The sequence below is a fragment of the Hylaeus anthracinus genome, unplaced genomic scaffold (genome assembly GCF_026225885.1).
Source record: "Hylaeus anthracinus isolate JK02 unplaced genomic scaffold, UHH_iyHylAnth1.0_haploid 11989, whole genome shotgun sequence".
In the NCBI taxonomy this organism is placed as follows: domain Eukaryota; kingdom Metazoa; phylum Arthropoda; class Insecta; order Hymenoptera; family Colletidae; genus Hylaeus; species Hylaeus anthracinus.
Window position 1 is genome coordinate 4,859,918 of NW_026534337.1, and position 23,207 is coordinate 4,883,124.

The window sequence follows — 23,207 nt, forward strand, 5'->3', positions numbered from 1 at the left end:
ACAATGACACTTTACATATTCTCGGAAATGTCTAAAATAGATAGATTACAAAAAAAAAAAATAGCTATTTATGTAAGTTGCGAACTTAACAAGAAAAAAACAATTAACCGATAGAAATGTTGAAGCAATAAGTATTCGGACAACTGTTTAAAAGTACTTTACTGGAAATTTGATGTTTTCTAATTCTCACGGAGCAATAAACTAATGTGTTTACGTCACAAACTCTGCTGTAAATGGTTCGTCATAAGAATCGTACTAAATACTTATTGCTTCTATACTTTTACCCACTTTTCGCATCTTTTTGTTGATTTCACAAATTATATTAACTTGTAAATGTTTTTTGGACTATATCTATCTTAGAGACTTCCAAGAATATGTAAAATATCATTGATTAGAAAAAAAGGAAGTTAAGAAACTACAATTTCACACAAAATTTTGTTGGGAAATTGATCGGTGTACGAATACATTCTACACCCACTGTAAGTGTATCTTACTACCAGTCGATATTTTAAGTAAATAGGTAAATAAATAAATAGAATAACATACCGCGAGACGGAGCAGACTTATTTCGAAGGGGAAGTACGCGGGCGCGAGTTCCAGTAGGAGCGAGACGGCGCAACCGTGAATAGTGGGGGAAGGAGCAAGAGTGGGAGAGAGATGGAGCGAGACCGCAACATGACGAACGCCCGGCAGCAGCGAGGTGCGGGCAGTCTGCGCACGGACATCGATCGAAGCTCACGTTCCATTCCACTCCCCGAAATTCCCGGTGTTTTCCTTTTCGATTCGTTGACACATCTCGCGAGACGAGATCGGAGCGGGAACGATCCGCGGCGCGATTTTTCTTTTACGCGACGTTCACATCGTGCGGGTCGTGTCTCGGTGTGGTGACACTTGTGCCTTTCGAAGAAAAAAAGACTGAAAATCCTCGGCTTGTGACTTGATCGTTCGCCACCCTGCTGCCAACTCTTGGGACACTCTCGGCTAATCGTCGTTCGTTTACACTTCGATCGTCGAGGACTATGCGCTGTTAACGTCTCCGCACCCTCAGGCACCTGTGAGTAGCAACTTTGTTTGGATACGAGTGTTCCGTGGCTAATTGATTACTTTCGTCGGTGGCGCCCTGGTGGAGCTTAACGCTTTAACACTGAATCTACCGATACTTCGTTCGTACCTATTTCTATCGTGATTGGTCAAACGATTGGTCTTGAAAATATCTTTCTCAAACGGGGGTGAAAATATTTCGCGTGATACTGAACTCGATAATACACGAAATAGTTGTATGGAATTTATGTATCGTATATTAAAACTGTTCGTAAAAGTTTGAAAACGGTCATTTAATCGGTCGTGGTAGGTTTGATGCTAACTATCGTCCTATTTAGAAAGAGTTTACAAATTAGAAGATTTTATGTGATGCATATTAATTTAGGCTGACGTTAACCAGTGCCTAATGGTACTAAGTATTTCAAAAGAGTTGTTTATTTTTTGAAATTGAGTGTTGTTAGTCGACAGCCAACAACAACACAGTTAATAATAACAACACAGCTGCGGTAGGTAGGCACTGAAATTGAGAAGTCACGAATCGGCGCTCGGCAGATGAAGTGTTAATTCGATTTGAAATGGCTCTTTTTGAAAATTTTCTACTTTTCTCTCTATTGGATGAATAGGTTGTACATGTCCAACTAAATATCTTCTTTTTTCCAATGCTCATTTATTTTTGCTCTATGTCACTAATGTTAACATTGATTGGCTTTAAATTGTTCTCTTTAATCTAATTGTTTAGATAAAGCAAGACAATTTTATTTAAATTTTACATGTATCAGAATTTTCTATATTGTCCGTCAATTTTACCTTCATTTTGTTAAGTTCTGTGGTTAAATACATATTATAGAACTATTTGCTAATAAGGACCTGAATTTCAAATCGAAATGTTTAAAGAGTATTAATGTAATGCTTGTAACAGATTATATTTTGCTTTCAAATTGGAGCAACCTAAATCATGTGAAAGTGATACTTATCGAAAACTGTGCGGTGTAACAAACTATCAGCCTATTTATGTATGAATACGCGGCAATGACCGGGAGTAGGAGTGTGCGCAATTATTCGTAAAATTCTGTAATTTTTGAATAATACTCCGAAGGACAAATTCTTACATTAGAAAATTAACGAATCTAAACATTGGGATAGTTTCATGTTCGAAGTCATTCAATACGACAGTTGTACGATAAAAAATATTTTGTTAATTATTGCAACAGATTAATCAACGTGCATTCTCACTCAATCGATTCACGTTTCGCGTTTTTAAAAAAATTTGTTTACAATAGCATACAATTTAAAGGTTCAGAATTGGGTTGTAATACTAGCTATGAAAATAATGCAAATTACATTAACTTACGTATAAAGTAATATGGACATCTATCTCATAACTCAAATCATAAAATTTCACATCACAAAAGTATGATCAGAGATTAAAAACACCACGACTGTTAAATGATGGCTTATAGATAAATGATAGAAATAAAAATAACTAATAACCTAGAATCGAGGACAAAAAGAGCACATGTTTCTATAAACTTATTTCATTATCACTGTTTCCTGTTCACCATTAATGTAGGTACCACATGTTATGAAACACGTATCTGCAGATATTGTTTTTGTCGTCTTCGAAATGTAAATTATTGAAATTTTTTCTATACTTTGCATCTATCCTGCTTGTCTACCCTTACAGAATTTATTATAGATCGTATTAAGTTTGCTAATTCATCTACTCGTTTGCACAGAAGCTAGTGTTTCATGCTTGTGCGACTGAATTCCTCAAATTGTCTCAAATTAATCTCTGGAGGCTCTCCAGCTGGCGGAGGCCTCGAGGCTGTGTAACCACTAAACCCCACTTACAATTAGAGGAGGGCACTGCGACAAAAGTCAGCAAATTAGAATTTCGAATATGTGTATTCTAATGTCATTGTTGGCGCTGAATCGACGTTCGTGAAAATAAATTTGAAAAGAGAAACTAGCAAAATAATTAGATAATAAAATCCATGTGCAATTATATAGTTGTTCGATATTCCTCTGAGAACATCGAAATAAACATTCATTTATCAGGCATCGTTGATAAAATTTTATTTACATGCTCTCTGAGGGATACCCGAACAGATAAGCGTATGAATTTTGAAATTCAGAGAATTAATAAATGGAATATTAGTGATTTATTATACACTTACAGGCCCTTTTCAGGCTTCTGTTGCATTAAAATTACCAGGTTCAATGGATACTTATTATATGTATTACATATGCATACCACATGTCTATAACATATAACATGTTTGTAAATAGAAGAAGGAGGATCATGCTGATTTTTAATCAAATTGATTCTCTATTACAAGAATCGTCCTTAAATACTGCACTAATCAAATTTGTAATGATTGAGTGACTTTGGAAAGATGTTCCAAGTATTCAGAGGTAAAATTGAACTGCTAATAATAATGTATTTGCACATTGTATGTACGTATAATGAGTACGCACGTATACATAAACAATTTCTTGTAACCCGTTTGAAGTATTATCTTAGTACAGTAAAAGTTATATACTTATCCACGTGCGTTGTTTGGAATGTATGGCCCTTTAATTGATGCATAATTATCCAGCGTTTTGTTTTTGTACCGTTTTTCCATTTAAAACAACCTTTTACTTTTGTTTCGTTTTGAGACAAAATGAGTTAGTTCGTCACGTGCATGTCGATAATCATATTCATTTGCGTCATATCACTTTAAAAAATGATGAATTGTAATTCAGTCATTTCGTGAACTGAGTTATCTTTTTGACAAATGAACATTTAGTGAAAGTTAATGTTGAGAGTGGTTTGCTCACTTCAAATTTAGTGACAAACGCTTGAAGGCAAAGACAGGAAGGGGTGGTTGTCAAACGTGATAGAAGGATGAACTTTTTGTTGATGCCAAAGTGTGGATGGTCTCGAAGAACTAGTACTTTTTTCTCTCTAGAATCAACGGTTTGCCAAGCAAATGGGAAGCACTTCTTGAAGTCGACGGCAAATATCCTTCATAATAATCATTCTAACACGTTTTGATGACATTTTCACGTGCAGTTTTTAAGCAAATATTATATTTAGCACTACGTTTTCGGAGCACGGTCATTGTGTGGTCATTTCACAAGGAAAGTTACAGAAGCCATTACATGTTGACTTTCATCTACGTAAAAAATCAAAAATGGATCCAAATTACTTCGGTAATCAAAAAGTTCTTACTATATAAAAATACATTTAAATGAAAAGAAAAAAGCAATGCAGAAGATACTTCGAACCTCCGTAAACTTAGTATTAAAAAACGCCGGATAATTATGCATCAACCTAATAAGTCTCCGCATAATCCTGGAGCATCCCTTCGGCGTTGTTGGTCCGCAATGCGTCGCGACGGTTCGTCGAAGCGAGGAAAGCTCCGGCGAAGGGCTAACCTTCGGGCATAACCTCTGAAGCGATTACGAAATCTGCCCACGAGCCATGCTTTCAGCGTTGGGACAGTGTTTACGAGCCGCGATACGCGACGGACAATAAGTGCGCGACAATAAAACGAGCACGGAACCGCTATTGTCGCGCACAGCCCGGATAAACGTGTCTGCGTGTATTTGCCGTGTACGCGGGCCACGATCGAAGGGTCAACCAGCCCAGAGAGCCTGAAAATCAAAGGCGCTCCGTTAATGGAACGAATGACCCGTGAGAAGTGGGAAGATCGAGAATGCTTTGAGTTCTCTCGGGGATTCTGATTTACAAGGATTTAGATTCCCTCGAAGGGGATGCTGGTGAATTCAGATACCCTTGGGCGAATTTCACTGATTATTTGCATCGAGGACCTACTTAACAATTAGTGTTGATATTTAATTGTGTCGAGGACTAGGTTTGAAATCTAGGTTTGAAATTCTAACATAAGGATGTGCTTGTAAATTCAGTAGCCTTTGCAGAAATTTGGTTGATTATTTGCACCGAGGACCTATTAAGGGGTTACACCACTTTGCCCAACTGTATTTTCAGGTTCTTCCAAGAATTTTTACTGAAGCGATAACGAGATTTTGTTTACATTGAATTATATTCAGTTGACGAAGATTTGGAAATCAACTTTGATAGGCGTACGACACAAGAAAGTTAAGGAGTTACTTGAATAAGAATTTTATTTAGAGTTTTCATTTTAAGAAAGAATTTGAATAGGTGTAGTTTAAAATAAGAACCTTGTGGATAAAGCAAATGTTAGATTATTGTAGGTCAACTCGTGCGTCACTACGTATCGCAATTTATATACCTACCTAGATTTTGTGATGTTAAAAATGTTTCTACACTACTTAAATTTATATTTTTTATTTTTGTCACGTTATAACAATAATTTGTTTCGCACATATGAACGTTACAACTAACGTAAAACTCTAGCACCCATTTTCATTTTGATTTATTTATGAGTTCTCTCTTCTTTCTATTACTTTAACGACCAATATTTTGCTTTGGGTCTCTAGAAAAATACTTTTTTATATTATTAAGGATGACTCAACAAATTATAAAATACGTTTCTATAGAAAATAATACCTACTTGAATTGATTAATGTTTTAAGAAATTCTTTCGTTAACGCAAGAATGTACTCCTATCTTGTCTATAGTTTCACAAAGTAGAATTGGAAATTTATCGTAATGAAAATATCTTTTTGTTTACTTTCGCGAGTACTGCACACCTCCAAATTCGTCGATGTCTATTTTAGTTCACCCTATACGTTTTAGAGAGGTCACAGTGTTTCTAATTTTCAAGTATTATTGAAAAAGCAGGAAGCTGGTAAATTTCCAGTTCAGGTATTTATAGGAATCCAACTCGTTATCTTTGACTTGAAAGCGTATTTATTATTTACGCTACAGAACTATTCCAACAGGTCTAATTTATAGGAACGTAGATTCATGGAAAGGGTAGTGTTGAGTTTACTTCCGGGTGGTTTTGGAATTCGCGTGATTATCCGTGTTTACGTTTTCGAAGAGTTCTGGTAATATGTTGGCAGTTTTTGTAAATACAAGGATCTCGATTCCTGCTAAACAAAGTCAAGTACACGTACAGCTTCTACTAAGAGTTTAATCGATATCTCTGTTCAAAAGAATATTCACGATATTTCAAAACCACCATATTTTCCTAGCTAGGGTTGAGAAAATTTAGAATTTAAATTTAAATCGCTTAATAACAAGTTAATCAATTTATCCACTTATTTAATCTCTTGATTGATTCATACACTGGAATAACTACATTTCTCGAGAGCGAAGTTTTGATGTTATTTATAATAATTTCAGGCAGTTAAATGCTGCTCCAAAGTTACGATCGAATTCATCATAATTATTTTCTTTCTTTCATCGTTGAAATTTTGGATGGGGCTAGAGATAGATGGAGTTTTAGCCAAAGTTTTTTCATGATTTTCCTAGAATTCCACAGTTTAACTGTCAAAGCACGTCAGTACCATTTGGAATCGTTACGATCACGTTTATTGAGTACTTTTATTCTCAATTAAAATTCTGTATTTCGTAGGATGAATTGTTAAGGAACCCGATGCTTCTGGTGATCTAATAATCAGAGTCCTGTCACATTTCGTCTCGCTCGCTTCTAATTAAATATCCGCTTGCTATTTCCGGAAGAAAGGTCAGTGCTCCAACGATTTTCGACGCCACGCTTACTCGTGCGAGGAACTTATCGATTCCACATTGAAATATTTCCTTCATTTTGGTTCTTTCTTATATACACACGGTTTGCTACCTGTTTATTTTGAATATTGTAAATTTTTTGTGTTTACTATACATTGCTCAAAATATTGAAATTACCTATTTACATATTTCTTCGTAAATTTTTCAGTTTTGTAAGAGCATTAGGTTGTTGCACGTGAACTGTTTTTAAATACAATTTTTGGTATCTATAGGTATATTTAAACAATTATATGTATGTTAATTAGTACTATTTAAACATCATGAAATTAGAGCATTTATGCCTCTGTTAATGAAACTCATATTTACTTGACTAGTTTTTTGTGACAGGGATATAATTATAGTTTATACGAATTTCTTTTCTTTAATGTGTACTAATATCAGGAACAAAAGTCTGCATAAATATCTGTAATAAGAATTCCACCTAATAATCTAAAAATAATTAATCAACTTTTTGAAACTAAAAATTCCAAAACGGATGCATAAATAAACTGTAATACCTCATAAATTTATATTTTTAATAACATTGCAGTTAAAATTATTGATCCAAATACAGTAGACTCAGCAATAGCCTTTAATAATCATCCATGAAATAAAAATATTAGAATTTCAATAAAAAATAATTCTACTATATATATACTATATATGCAAATATAAATATATATAAATTAAAAAATGTAACGTGTTAAATTAGATATAGATGTAATGGTGACATATACATATTGTATGTACAATTAAAATATTCGGTAAGCAGTACGATACAATTTTTTACATTTCCGATGTTCGTTACACTCCTGCTAGTTTAAACAAAAATTTTAATACGGTTCATCCTCCAGAATTGCGATCATCGTTTAGAGGAGTTCAGGAAAGATTCGCATGCCCACATCATTAAAAATATTTTCTTAATGGAATTCCATCTACATTCAGCGAGTAGCTGAATCGAACTAATTGGACCATTCGTTTAATCCACGACCCCAAATAGAATATAAACAACCGTGAAAGCAGTCGATTCACTTTTCCTTATCTTGACAGTTGCTCCACTTTAAACTCCCGAAGCACGTTTGAAAACGACAGTCTCCTCGTATTTCCATATTCGTCGTCTTTTCTCCCGTCCAATTAAACTACAAAAGCAGTCCGTTCCTTAAGAAGGAATTACCGGCCTTCCGTCGGGCGAATTCCATTCTCGACTCCAACAACTTCATTTTTCGATCTATCCCTCGCAATCAAGAATCGATTTGGGATGTTCTCGATAAAGGATACACAGCTACCGAGACTCCTCTTCGAGAATTCGTAATGAACTTACTGACGTGTCCGAACCAGTGGATTCGCGCAAACGACATCGCATTTTTTCGATAAAAGAATTCATTATTTCATGCATTATGATAATCTAAAAACGCGTTTGGCTTTAGCTTAAGTTAAACATTTTACGCGGTTGAGCATACTTCTTATGAACATTTTTCAAATAAATGTTACTAATAAATCAGGATACTATGTTTTTATTCGTTATTATTATTCACCATCTATTGCATTAGGCGAGATACCTTTGGACAAAATTCGTATAATAATTCCCAAACTATTTGGCTATGTATTCTGTAATTAGTTATCATCTAAGTTAAAATATTTGATTTATATACAGTCTTATGCTAAGATTTATATCTAAATTTTTACATTTTTTTAATATTATCTATGACCTATAATTTTATACTTCATTATTAAATTCATGCGTAATAATTTGAGAATTATTACACGAATTTTGCCTAGTTGCACATTAAAGATGGAGAATAATTTATAACAAATAAGAATATAGTACAGTGATATAATAAATCAATAAACGAAGTAATATATAAATATTGTTATTATGGCAGTATATACAGATTGTGTATGTGATTGTTCGAATATGGAAGTACATTTAATCACACCTGTTAATAATATGACCATTCCCTACGGGGGGGTGGCAATAATTTGCAAACCTTCTCATCTTATCAATCTTGTAACTTCTTAAACACGCTACTTATCAATCGTGTAACTTCTTAAACACGCTACTTATCAATCGTGTAACTTCTTAAACACGCTACTTATCAATCGTGTAACTTCTTAAACACGCTACTTATCAATCGTGTAACTTCTTAAGTGTGCAATCTATCAAACGAGTACTGTTACATTCAAAAAACTGTTGAACCCTAGGCAGAAGTTTACCCGACCACCTGTCGAGGGTCTTCTGTCTACGAACGAACACGTTGATTTTTCTGATCAACTCTTTGCGATCAAGACTCGAGATATTGTTTATAATGTTGCAAGCGGCGCTTTTAACCCTTAAATGGACAATGTTGTTTTTAAACAACATACTAAACATCACAGATAAAATTGACCTTCTTTTATTTTTTTTGTAATTTTGACAACTAGGAAAAAAAAATCGTCCATTTAAAGGTTAATACAGCCCGAAGATGCCGGTCTGTGCCTTCATTTTAAGATAGTAGATCGTTTATAAAGCGAATTGTGTGATTTCGATCCGATCGGAATAAAGCTTCGCGCTAAACGATTTGCGGAATTGCTAACGGGAAGGCAGATGGTCGAATATGTTCTAAGTCGTTTCGCCAGTGTAATAGGTAGCCAGTAGGCTGTTAACGTTGATTCTCGATGACAGATATGGGCAAAATTTTACTCGAATGACACAAGACTGAGAGCACGTTATGTTGATTTATTGGCACCTTTTATGCGCGTGGACAGTTGTTATAGTTTTGATTCGTTCTAGACGAAATGCAATTTCACGCTACAGTACAAATTATAATTTTTACTTGCCTAGGTACAAAGTTCCACACGATTTCAGAAATACGTGTACCTATATTTGAGGAAACATATTGACAGCAATTGACAATATTAGTTTGGAATTAATCGATGCAAAAGGTGTAGGTTTTGTCTTTTTTTTAATTATCTTGCGAAAGGTAGAAGCGAGTTTCACATGTTCAAAATACACTTGCAGAGAATCAAGTCGAAAGATTGAAACCTGGCCTTAAATTAATCGTTTCAGATGGTGAAGAATTATGTTAATTGGTATTTATTAGATATATAAGAATGTTTATATATGATATTAAAAACGTCTTTTATTAAAAACGTTGAAGCATTCGTGTCATTAGAAATCGTGATTATATAGGCAATCAATCTCCATCCTATTCTATTTGTTGTATAAATTGCAGCCGATTCTTTGCATTAAAGTATTATTTTCTAGATGTTCAACATAATTAATATTTATAATAAACCGGTTAAATATACATCTATTCAATATACACACCAATGAGATTGCATTTTCACGACTGGGAGAATCATTATACTAGAATTATTCACAGGCCACCGCAAGAAGGGAAACGTCGCTTTAATTCCAGCGGGAGCAAGTAAAAATTCTGTATAAAAAAGGAAGGGGAACGGAGCAGAGTTGTTAAACGCAAACTCGGAACGTGCAAACACGTGACGGGTACTCGTGTTTGGATTACGGACGCGATTCGGAGCGATTTCTGCATGCTGTTCGAGTTGGTTCGACAAAGTGTTCGTTGTTCCTTGTTACCGCGATTCTTGGTATCGAAATTGCCGTGACGTCACGGAATGCGGTCAATGTTTTAGTACAGTAATTCTTTACCACCGTTGTTAAGACAGCTATACTGTGTCTCGTGTGCTTGCCAAGGGATGTAATGAATTCTTATTTTTAATTTTCATGATATTATGCGTTTGTATTCGAATTGTAAAGTATAATTATACATTTAATATTATCTATTCTCTGTTTGAATCCATTTTCGAAATATATTAGGAATGATATTTTCTTTCCTTTGAAGAAACGAGGGAATTGACAGATAGCACATCAGTTATGTTTCTTATAATCTGAGAAATGTTCAATATATTTATTTATGGTGAAGGATTATTTCAAATTTATTTTCTTTAGACGGTGCCATGATTCTAAAAAGAGGCTACTTTTCTACTACTACATTTTCATACATTTATAATTTAAATTTATTTTACATTTTACTCATTCTAATAAAAAGGAATCAAATGAACTCCAAGACATGGTTTTTTGTATCATATTTTACAGAAAAAATTCTATAAATAAAATAAATGATCCAAATCTTACATATATGAAATATAAAGTAATCCATAATTAGGAGCTCTCTTAGATAAATAAACAATCTTATAAATAATCTCATACACAATTCTATAAACAATGGCGCAAACAATATTAGGATCAATATTATAAACGATCTTATGCAATGTATAATATTTGAATAGAGTGTCGAAAAGTACCTCTTTAAACCGGAAATTTAAATTCATCAGTGGACTATATACCTGTGAATGAATCTCCTAGATTTTCGCGCGTGCTTGGACGTGTAACGTTTCCGACGCAAGGCGTTTTAAAACATTTCAGCCCATCGTCTAACGCATAGATACACGATGCTGCGAGCTTTGGCGTTTCACCCTGTACATTCATCGCAATAATTCACACGGCGTTGCGCCGGCGTGCGTATTCTTTCGTTCAATTTAAAAATGTTTCCGTCGTTGCTCCGTTGAATTGCCGCATTCCCGTATCTTACCGGGCGCTGGGGCTGACTCGTCGTCGCCTTTTATTGCTGTTTCCTCTTCCACGGGGTAACTCTAAAATCACACGGAACACGGACGAAACTTTTATGGAGCGGCGATTAAGGCGCCGCGATATCATTCCGGTGATTTACATGTTGCGCTCGTCGGCTACGTTTTAGGCGATTCAACCGAGATCGAAATCTTATTAGACGCTGGTGTATCTAGATGCGGAAAGATATTGCTCGGTTGTTGCGCCGGTGTTGTCCCGTTGTGTAATCGAACTGGTCGAAATAGATACGCGCCAGGAAGCCGAAACGATATTTTAATCGCGAAGGTGCAGTTAACGGCGCTCGATTAGATATCGACAACGTATGGATAATAATTATAAACGTACGGCGTGTATCGTCTAGATATCGATAATGGAAATAGGAGTAAGTAACATCGAAGGAAATAGGCGGTTATCATACCGATTAGGTGTATTCGAGCTTGAAGAAAGTGAGCAGCGAAATTACTCTAAAATTGAGTCTTCTCTGGGGGTTAATTCCGAGGAAATTACGGCGTTACTTGTCTTTATCTTTTGTACTGTTATGTTTGGTAAACATTACTTACATGTGTTTTAAGGGGGCATTTCACTGTGAACGCACAAAAAAAAGCATATTTTCAATCATTTTTTTCTTAGAAACTATTGCATAAAATTGAATGAATGTTTTTCCCCTTAAAGGTATGATTAAAGAAAGTAAATAAAAAATTTGTTTGTGGTCAAAAATATTTCGTCATTTATTTACAAAATAATATGCATGCGTGCAAAAAAAAAAGTTATCCGCTGGCGCAGGTGATTTTGGCTCTCCTGATAATCTGAAACAGAAAATCGGAAAAGTTTATTAAACTATGTCGTCACAACACCTATCGTCGGAACCTCCACGTAGTTGATATTTAAAATTTTTACTTACAATTTCACCTGATTTACGGTACAAAAAAAGTGTTTTTTATTTACTTTCCTTAATCATACCTTTAAGGGGAAAAAACACTCATTCAATTTTATGCAATAATTTGTGAGAAAAAAATTATTGAAAATATGCTTTTTTTGTACATTCACAGTGAAATACCCCCTTAAGAAATAAGACATATTTTTTAGGTATACTATTCAGGTATACGCGACCGGCAGATATTTTTGTTTCTAATACCGAGTGTACTGACGAAAATATTAAAATTCTGAAGCTGGACATCGTAAATTTGTATCGTTAGGGCGAATATAAAAATTACAAAATATATTTTGAAATATCAATGTTGTAAATATGTAGTGTATAAAATAAAAAGATTTTCATAATTTTTTGATAACCAGGAATAGAATTTTAAATAACGTGAATTTAAATAACAGGAATAATATATTTTGAAATATCAATGTTGTAAATATGTAGTGTATAAAATAAAAAGATTTTCATAATTTTTTTATAACCAGGAATAGAATTTTAAATAACGTGAATTTACATTAATGTAGAAAATCCTTTTCGAAGGTGTAGACTGTTTTTAATTAGGCTACAAAGAGGCGTTTCTGCGTGATTCTTTTTCTCAGGCAATATTGATAACTTTTTAAAGACTCATTTATACATATTTCAAGAAAACATACATTTTAATATTAAAGATTAATTTTTCTTTTAGATATTTTATTTTACCCTTACTCTTAGAAACCAGTTTGATTGAACTGTTTACATATTTTCAATTTATGATTTTTTCCGCAGTCGTGCAATGTCTTTTGAAAAATTGAATTCCAGTATGGAAGATTTACATAATTACAAATTTATTTTCCTTATTACTATTCTTGAGACAAATTTAAGTTATCGTACAAAAATTCTAAATGTATGAAATTGTTAAGATTCGGCAATTTTTCTCTATCATTCAACCATTAAATTAAAATAAAATACAACATACATCGTGTAAAGTAAATTTGAGATACCACTTATTGTTTTGTTATCTGTTCCAAATCCGTCCCATCCTGTCTGACGTTCGTGCTCCAAAACCGACCCGTTTGACGCGCGTATTCCAAAATCGTATCGTCCTGTCTGATGCTCATGCTCCAAAACATCCGCCTACACAGAGTTAAAACCATCCATTGTACAAGTGATTGACCGCCGACGGTTACTATTCTAGAATTTAAATTCAGTAATAAAAGATGAAAATAGTTTTTTCAAAGTAATGATTAATTTCCTTATTTGATTATTGCATTTATTACAAATCGAAGAATTTATTTACGAATTTGGTATTTCAAAAATAATCTTTCTTCATTTGTTTCGCAGTGAAATGAATGATTTAATAACATACAAAAATATTAAAAGGGAAGCATTATACTCGGATGATAATACATGGTTTTTTTTTATCATTATATAAATGAATTAACAATATCATCTCAGAATACATCTTAGCTTCTTCGCATGTATCCAAAGCTGTGAATTTCTAAAATGTAAGTTATATGGTTTCGTAAGGTAACACAGATTTTCTTTTCAAATATTAATCTTCTTCGGGGTAGTAGATGTTATCAACAGCTCTTTAAATTGACTCACATGATCCCTCTCCTGGCAGAGAGATCAGAGATTTTAAGGTAAAATCAACAATTTACGGTGTAGGCATACTTCGTTGTGAAATTACACAACTACGTCGCGCTCACTTAAATTTACGATTGTTACCATTTACGATGTGTAAATATTACAGATTACGGTGGCGTGATAAATGACGACCTCGTAAGTTTCTGTTTGCTTCGCTTCTGGCACGGTGTGTTCTCAATTTTTTTTTAAGAGGTTCCTCACGAATTTTATCTCTGTTATCCACTTTATATCAACAATAGACTCTTTTTTAGTTCCTTTGCTGTTTCTTTGAGACTTTGTTTCTTGAAGAGATACAAAGTGTCGTAATGTGTTTGAGCAGAAATTGTAAATTGTGCGGATAAATATTAAGAATGACAATTATACAGTATTTCACAAGCAATCGAATAGTTCATATGTATAGGTTAAATTACATGTAACTTTCTCGTTTTTCTTTAAAAATAATAATATCGATTTACTGCTAAAAATAGAATTTGTAAAATAGTGTCTTAAGTCGACTCTATTTTCTTTGAATTCGTATAATTTTAATAAGTAATTATAAATTATAATTTTAAATAATTTGAAGAGTCATTTTTATGCTACTAAATTAAATAATTTTAAATGCTCAATTATCCTCAATGATACATTAATAGCAAGAAATTAATAAAATATGTTCAAATAATTTTTATTTACAGCATTCAGACGAAATATAGAATTTCGTTTTTTAGCTTTTCACCATCGCGTTGAACATTATCATCCTCTTTCTAAAGTCACCACTAAATTTTCTTTCTCCTATGCCCCTTATCTAATATACTTCAAGTAATGATTAGAATAGTCCAGCTCGGGCAGGTTGAATAGTGGCACGGTAGAAAATGAAATGGAAATGTGAAAATGGATCGTGCGGAAACATTAATCAGTTAGAGAGTGATATCACGAAAAGCGAAATGGAAAGAAAATGTAAAGTACGTCGTTGCGTGGTGTTAGAATGCTACATTGAAGAAAGTAGAAACCGTGGACGCGTAATTATATGGGTGACATCAAGAGCAATGATGTGGAAAGAAAGTCTAAAGCGTTCCGCGCGATCGAATCATCGAGATGCTTTATCTGCCGATACGCCGATGGCACAAATTTAAGTAGAAATTTAATTGAACGTTCATATGATATAGGCTACGAAACCGTGTCTCGTGCTGGCATACTTTCCTTCCAGTTCGCTAAACATAGATTTTCACTCGTTCGAATTTCGAATAAACAGTCTTTTCCACGTGTATTCGCGCGTGCTAAAAATACAGAAACCAATGTTTTACCATCGACTGTTCCGTCGGAAGTGTTCGCAAGTAGTATTTCGAGGGAAAGGCTTCTCAAGTTTATTTGCGACGATTTAGTCAACAGCTTGTTATAAGCAATTAATACTGTAAAAACTTTTGTATAGCTGTAATAAGCCTCATTGAGAGGCTTTCAAGCCTTTTCAATGAAAAAAAAAAAAAATGGAATAAAGGAAGCTTGATCGCGTGAAAATAAACGAAGATGAATGAATTAAGTCTTTGCCAGTTTCAGTCGTTTTCAAAGTGTGTGTGAAAATAATGTTGTAGCCGACTTATAACAGATATGTATTAGTAAAAATTATAGAATATTATAAAAGGTATTATTGGGAAACCTGTATCAAATTTATTCTTTTCTTCAGAAATGCGATTCATTCTTTGGGAATGAATATACTTAAGGAGACATGTCTCCAACATAAACAGTTTTCCAAACGGGACTGTAAGATTTTATTTTTTACGCGATTACTACGCGCTGGCAGGTATGTTTCTCAAAGTTATTTTATTTAAGGTCGCATCAAGTGTAAGGTTATCAGCGACCACAATTGAATTTTAATTTATCTAGTGTATAGTATTTCATTAAAATATTTACTAATTTTATGCATTCGGTTTAAAAATAAAATCCTAATGCGACTTTTGAAAACCCTTTACTTTTCGTGTTTAATGGCATCCGAATAAGGCAGATGTATAATATGTATATTCTTATGGGTATATATGGATGTACTTGGCGACGTTAAACAACAAGATATTTTAATAAGAAAGAATGCATACATGTATAAATGAAATTTTATAATTAATCTCTACATGCACATACAAATGTACATTGAATAAAAATGTACCTTATACAGTATATATCCTGAGAAACCATATTATACAAACATATACTGTATGATGTATTAGGTCATCCAATAAGTTCGTGCTAAAGACTGCGTCAATATTTGATAAACATTCGCAAACATAAATACAAAAATTGAACCTAAATAAGAATTTATTTTATTGTATAAATATTACAACATGAACTTTACTTTCAATCTTTTTTATATTCTTGCATATTGTTTGCGTTTTGTACGTTCTTGCAAATTCAAATTTCCTGTAATGCATAAAGATCCGCAGTCTAGTTATAACACTTAAGAGTATGTTTCACATATTAATTCGAGTAGCAGAAGTATTAGTGGCATGAACTTTTAGGACGTCCTAAAATATTGTATGAAAAACTGGTAGAAAAGAAAATGAAGTCCATGTATAGCATTTGGAATTCGAAGAAGATAAAACATTACGTGTATCCTAGTTCTGGCTATAGTCATAGTATAAAAAAAGATTCCCTCCAGAGATGAAGTTAATTGGATCATTAGTGAGGCTTCTTCAAAGAGGGTTTTTCGTGTCCCAAGCCGAAAAAGGTGCAACCTTTGGAAATTTTTGAAGCAAAAAGTATGCGATATATTGAGCTGAAAATTTTCGTGGTTATTAACCCTTTGCACTCGAGAGGTGACTCTCAGTCACCACTAGGTTTCCTTTAGGTCTAATTTCTTTGGAACTCGAAGTGTCAATAAAACGATTGTCGTTGAGGCAAAGGTGACCTGATTTTCAAATCTCAAATTAGAGATCACCAAAAATCGACATGGACTTTCCGGACAACCCAATATATAAAGTAATTTTAATGGCTTCAAAATATTGCACAAACTGAAACAACGTAAAAAACGCGAAAACTTTTGGTTCACCCTAATAGTTTGCGATCACGAATTGGGCTGCTCCATCTTCGAAGTCAATCTAAGCTTAGCATTCGTGACAATAGAATGCTAAGAAAGTATCTCGAGTTGCTGATAGATACTAGAAAGAAAGGCCTCGACTGCGAAAAGTTAACAGACTTGTAGAGACGTAACATGAATTTTTGTATGTAATGTGTCGCATGATTGTAGCCACAGTAAAAGACATTTACACGTCGTTGCACATAAGCATCGCGAGCAGAATTAATCCATCACTTGCTACCAGTTCGTCAGCAATTAACTATGTTACGGTTAACGACTGTTTCTCCCGTGGGGAGAAAGTAACGTAAGCCACGAAACGCTAGGAAACACAGGAACTTCTTTTGCTCGCGACTAGGGAGGAGATCGCTGGTGCGGGCATCTATCATGCGAGGCTGGTCTCCATACGGTCCGATGGGTTTCTTACCAGTCCGCGACTGGCCACGGAAACCTGCTTAACATGCTCCCGCGACTCTAAATATATTAGTCGCGTTATAGCTTGTCGACGAGCAATACCACACGTTCAATCCGCGGATGAGATTGCCGGCCCTTGCACCGGACGTGAGTATACGGCGACGATAAAATCTAAGCGGTATCTCCGTCGCTTCGATAAAATTGGACGCCGCGACGTATATCATCGATCATGCCAGTTATCGATGTAGCGATGAGTGTGCTACCAGCGACATTGCGAGGTTTGCTACCTCTCGCGACGAAATAGAACTTATTCGGCTTTCACTTGTTGCTTGGAAGTCTTCTTTTCGCCGCCTGTTTGGTCCTGTTTGATTCTGAGAGTGAGATTTTAATTGGCAGCCTTAGCTGATTGCATTACGGTTTAGTCGTATTTTATAGTTTAGAGCGAGTTTTCGTTGCTTAGTTGTATCTTTTTGATCGCAATTTATGTTTTGTAATTATATGTTTCAGTAGTTGTTTGAGAGTCTGGGATTTGTTTGTTTTTGACAGCCAGATTTCAGTTGGTATTCTCTGCTGAATACTTGATTTTATTGCATTATGATCGTATATTTTTCATCAAGTATTCTCGCTAGGGTCTTATCGTTCAAGTTGCACTTTGTATTTTCTAATTTTGTGTTTTCACTAGTTGCTTGGAAATCTGGCGCGGATTTCAGTTGGTACTCTGCTCCATACACGATTTTGTTGAGTTAAGGTTGTATATTTTGGAGCAAGTTTTCTCGATCGATTCTTATCTTCCAAGTTCCTGTGTTTTAATTTTTTTCTTTAATTTCATTAGTTTCTTGAAAACCTCTCTTTCGTCGGTAATTTGATCTTGTTTGATTTGAAGAACGAGTTGGAAGAATTGGAATTCGCTATTACTCATATAATATTACAGCAGAATCATATACTTTGGAGTAAGTTTTAATAAACAAGTGTTATCTCTTACAATTTGTAGTTCTTTCGTTTATTTTTGTTCTCTCTCACTCTTCAAAAACTCTTCAAAAACTATAATGACGTAACAATATTCACTGTCTGCTTTTGTTTCATAAATTTAAAATGTACTCCTTTCATTCATTCTCAATGAAATAATTGTTTCCATTGAAAGCATATATTCTAACTTTACTAAAAAATGTCTAATTATCTATTTAAACAAGTCATTTACTATATGGTATCAATCCAGGCGGCTAAACCTGTAAATATTTTTAAAATGCACGCTTTTTGTTTCTGATTCTAAAAATAACATTTTACGTAAGTTGTTGATATTCAAAACAATCATACGTGCTTATGTATCGGGTACATACGCTTTGTATATTTAGATCTGCTATGAGGATCTTCTCGAAGGTTAAAAAATGATGAAAAGTGAAAAATAAAATAACAAAAATCCTAGAAATATCCATTGCGCCGGATAACGTTATATAGCTGATTCTGAACAGCCTAATCCTTACATTTTCTTTCATTGCATACCAGACATTCGGTTATCATATACACCTTCGGAATGCTAATTTTACTCGAGTATCAAAGAAGTAGCACTAAGTAATAAACGTCTCGACATATTTATTCCCGTTTGCTTTGGCTACTTGTGCGCGATTTACGTTGAAGTTAACGACAAGTTCCTTATTGATTTTAAATATTATGCCTGATCCTCGCCGAATCGTTACGACGCGACGGCTACTTTAATAAAGCCGGTATATCACCCGAATAACGTTAATTACATCCACGTGAGCGTGAAATCTTAATTATTATTCGCGACGAGGGATTTTGTAACACTCGGAGAACTCGGTTAGCTGACTCCTGTAACGAAAAGTCCTCTTTTCTTCCTATTTGTAATAAAGGTTTTCCAAAAATAGACCTTAGAATTTTGTGTTTTAATAAAGCACAAATGGTACAGAGACGTTTAAAATTTTGGATACTTACTTACAAAGTAAAATAATTTCTCAAAATTTATCTAAAATTCATATTATATTTAAAATCCTGTCCACTTGTATAATAGATTTCAATGATTTCAATTCATACAAGCCACGGCGAAGTAAAGTGGCATATATGAATACATACATAAATATGTATTGAATAAAAAAATTACATCTGTCTTAGCTTTAGCTATAGACATATTATAAAATAGGATTCTGTACAACAATAAAGTTAATCAGATTATCATTGATAGCTTTCAATGCAGAGTCCTTGTAAAAACAACATCGTAACATATGTGTATGTTTCGAATTAACATATTTGGAATTTCACCTAAAAAAAGGTGAATACTGCGTGGATATCAGCGTTGAAAATCCTAGAGCTGATTTTGCAAATCCCTGTAATTTTACAAGACGTAAATCACCCTCGGTTCGACGCACGGTGAAACGTCAATTAATTAACTGGAGACATGTCACTTATGTCGATAACCAATCTCACCACTCTGCGCACTTTCGTTTCGCGAACTTACGACCCTTTGTTCCCCGAGGCTTTTCAATCGCGAGGCGCGCTCGTCTCCGCTAGAATTGCGCTCGAGGAGGCTCGACCCTCTCTCGCTTATAATTCAATCACTCTCTCACTTTTCAAGATCTATCCTCAAAACTTTTAGAGAATATTCCTGAAGATGTATACTTTGAAAACATATATGCAGGCACTAAAATTTGAAAATGATTGATTTAAATTTGCTAAAGTATATGCCCTCTTCAGAAGAAAGTAATTTTTATCGGTGGAAAAGAAAGTTCTTTTAGGAATTTAAATTATATTATTTTATATTATAAATAAGATGCATTATAACATTTACATTATAAATATGTTCCCTTTGGGAATTTATTCCAAGTAAATGGTATGAGGATTTCATCATTCAATTTGCATGTTTTTATGCGTGATACGAAAAATATCTTTTGGGTATCAATAATACAAATGATTTTGATGACATTTATTGAAAAAAGACAGAGCTTTCTTCTATATCGTCGTAGGATAAATATTTTCACTTCAGATTGAGTTAGCTTTTTGTACATTAATCGAAGAATTGTTAAATATTTCGAAATGGCTTTTGACAGAAAAATTCAACACTTTCCAGGGAAAATTTGCTTTCTGCTCGAGTACAATTAAAGGACTAGTATTTTGACTGCAATCGTACTGTAAAAGAAGATTGCTTACAAAAGTTTCCCTCTTAAGAAAATTTTCTCGTGTCTCAAGCAGAAAAATGTGCAATCTTTGGAAATTTTTTAATCGAAAACTGCGCGACATGATAAATTGGAAGGTGTATACGCATTTGTATATATGTATATGTTTATGAAAATATTCACTTTTCAAAAATTTATATAATTAGAAAATAATAATATAATAAAAATTATGAAAATAAAAATATATAGTAAAAATGTATAGAATTAAAACTTTATATTTTTATGTATATATTAATATACACACCTTATTTGTGCACGGAAAATAATACATTCAAGCACATACAATAAAGAAAAACATTCCTCTTAATAAAATTCGTCAAAAATAAAGACAACCCCATAATAAGCAAACATTCAATTGTGACATATTATTTCAACGCGATTCTGGCACATCAATTTGTAGCATAGGTATACAGTCAGTCCCGTAAATATACTGATAAAATTATGAGAATTATAAGACTATACTGAGAAAATTTGAAATAAAACACTTAATAGAAGTTGGGAGCTGTTGGTAAAGAAATTGAAATATAATTCGGAGTGCAAAGGGTTGATGTAAAAGAAACGACATTATTTTCTGGTCCGCCTAAAACATTTTTAAATACAACCTCTTAGTTCGTAAAGTTCGCGATACCTATCGTTCAACTCTCTTCAGAAGAGTTTGTGCCACGGATCAAACACTTTCACGATAGAAACTCGACAGTCTAGCCTATCCTGATTTGCGTGAGATCCCATCGGCCCGTAACCGTGTGCCAGTCGCGAAGCAACCCTCTGGGAATCCCACTTCCAGATTTATTTGCGTTCGCTCGCGGTCGACTGTCGCGTCGAGGATATATCTCGCGTGGCCAGTCGATAATAATTCATGGACGCGTACGTCTCCATTTGCGGACGCTGGCCAGTTTTTGCCATCAGTGTCGATGAACCTCGGATCCTTGCATCTCGCGATCGGTTCTGATCTATAAATTACGCAAACGCGAAAGAAACGACGGAAAAAGGAACGGGGGATCCCGTTGGGTTGGCCGGTTAACGAGGGCTAATGAATTTCGTCCACGTCGTTTTATCCAGCGTTGGTCGCAATTACAGCGCAATTAAACTGCGACCCCCTCGTTAACAATGCAGCCATTGTGTTAATAATTACGCCGAGGAATGCGACTTGTGATCGGTTTTACGTAACGCCGACACGGTGGTATCCCGTCGATCGAATACTAATCATGGCGTTACGTTGGAATCGACGTGGAATCGGGCGCTTAGCTAATTCGCCAAGACACACCTGTAACCAGATACTTGACACCGACACGCCACGCGGCGAGGTTCGCTACGATCAGCGGTTTCAAGAATTCACCGCGAGAGCAAGCCGTTCGGATTTGTAGCTCGTTCCTGAAGTTTCCAGACGAGAGAAACACGGGGTGTAGTGTTTTTCATACTCGTGGAAGAGGCCAGGATGAGGAGACCACTTCTTGGAAATACAGCCTTGATTTTTTTTATACCGCGAGGCGCAAGAGCGTGGTGGAAGTTGACGCGCAAACGCTTTTGTTCTGCGATTGGAGAGAATGTTGTGATGTTTCGAAACACGTGGTTGGTATTGATGTTTCGCAGAGTCATCGTGAGATCTTGAAATTGTGGCGTGACGAAACAATTATTCGATCAAAGGGTTATTCTGTTATTCTGTGTTCGCTATCTTTTGACAGTGGATTAAAATAATTGTATTTATATTTATTCATTTCGTAATAACATAATTTATTTAATATACTAGTTGTAGCAGTGGATAACACGTGAGCTAGAGCAATGATACATTAATACTTTACCGATCGGGAGCGATTAGACATAATTCAATTATATTTTTTGTTTTGACAATAATTTTTATTTTTAATTTTTTTAGTTATTGAAAAATCATGAACACGCGGTTTTATCTGTACAATATGATTTGTTACAATTGTAATAACTTGTATGGCATAAATGAATTCATTAATATTTTTTTATTTTAATAACATTAGTATTATTCGATCTGAATTTTATCCATTAGAATAGTTTTTCAATTTATTTTTACATAATAAGAAGACTGTTTAATAATGTTGCAATATAAGAATGTATTATCTATAAATGCACCTCATCTTTATCGAAATAGTTTTTATAGTATAAGCTAAGGCTAGAGTAAAAATACAAAAATAACATGAAAATATCTGCATTTCTTTAGAAAAAAATGTGTCGATTTTGATAATTATTTTGAAAAATAAATATTTGTCTAGGTATATTTTCTAGATATCATAATACACAGAAGAATTGTAAGATGACGGATGAGTTGATAAAACTTGGTCAAAACTAGTATAAATCTATACTTTATCTTATTAGTCAGAATGAAATTCTATAGGCAACTTAGGAAATGAGAATTTAATTGGGTTCAACATAAACTAATACAAGATTTACCGAGGATGCCTTATGTAACAGATTCTTATAGGATTGCGCCTATTTTCATTATTTTTACATTTTCTTAGACGATTAGATTATTTAGTACACGATGATTATATCTTTATTATCCGAGTTTCTTCGAGTTTAAGCTAGCTTCCGCATTAGATAGTTAGATTTACCGACTACCTACATTAACCTTTTGCACTTCAAGCAATTAGGCTATTCGTTGGTAGTCAACTCAAAGAAGTTTTTTCCTAAACTGATTTATACAATGACCACGAAAAAATCTC

The 23,207-nt window shown here is 34.2% G+C and overlaps 1 protein-coding gene across 3 annotated transcripts in view; it reads left to right on the plus strand.

Annotated features, from left to right (window-relative positions):
• Positions 1 to 687: 687 nt before the first annotated feature.
• Positions 688 to 23,207, plus strand: part of LOC128888002 (uncharacterized) — a 170,876-nt gene continuing 148,356 nt past the window's right edge. For all 3 annotated transcript variants that reach the window (XM_054144568.1, XM_054144567.1, XM_054144566.1), the window contains exon 1: positions 688 to 1,054. The gene's annotated coding sequence lies outside the window, so the exon portion shown is untranslated. The remainder of the gene's footprint in view (positions 1,055 to 23,207) is intronic.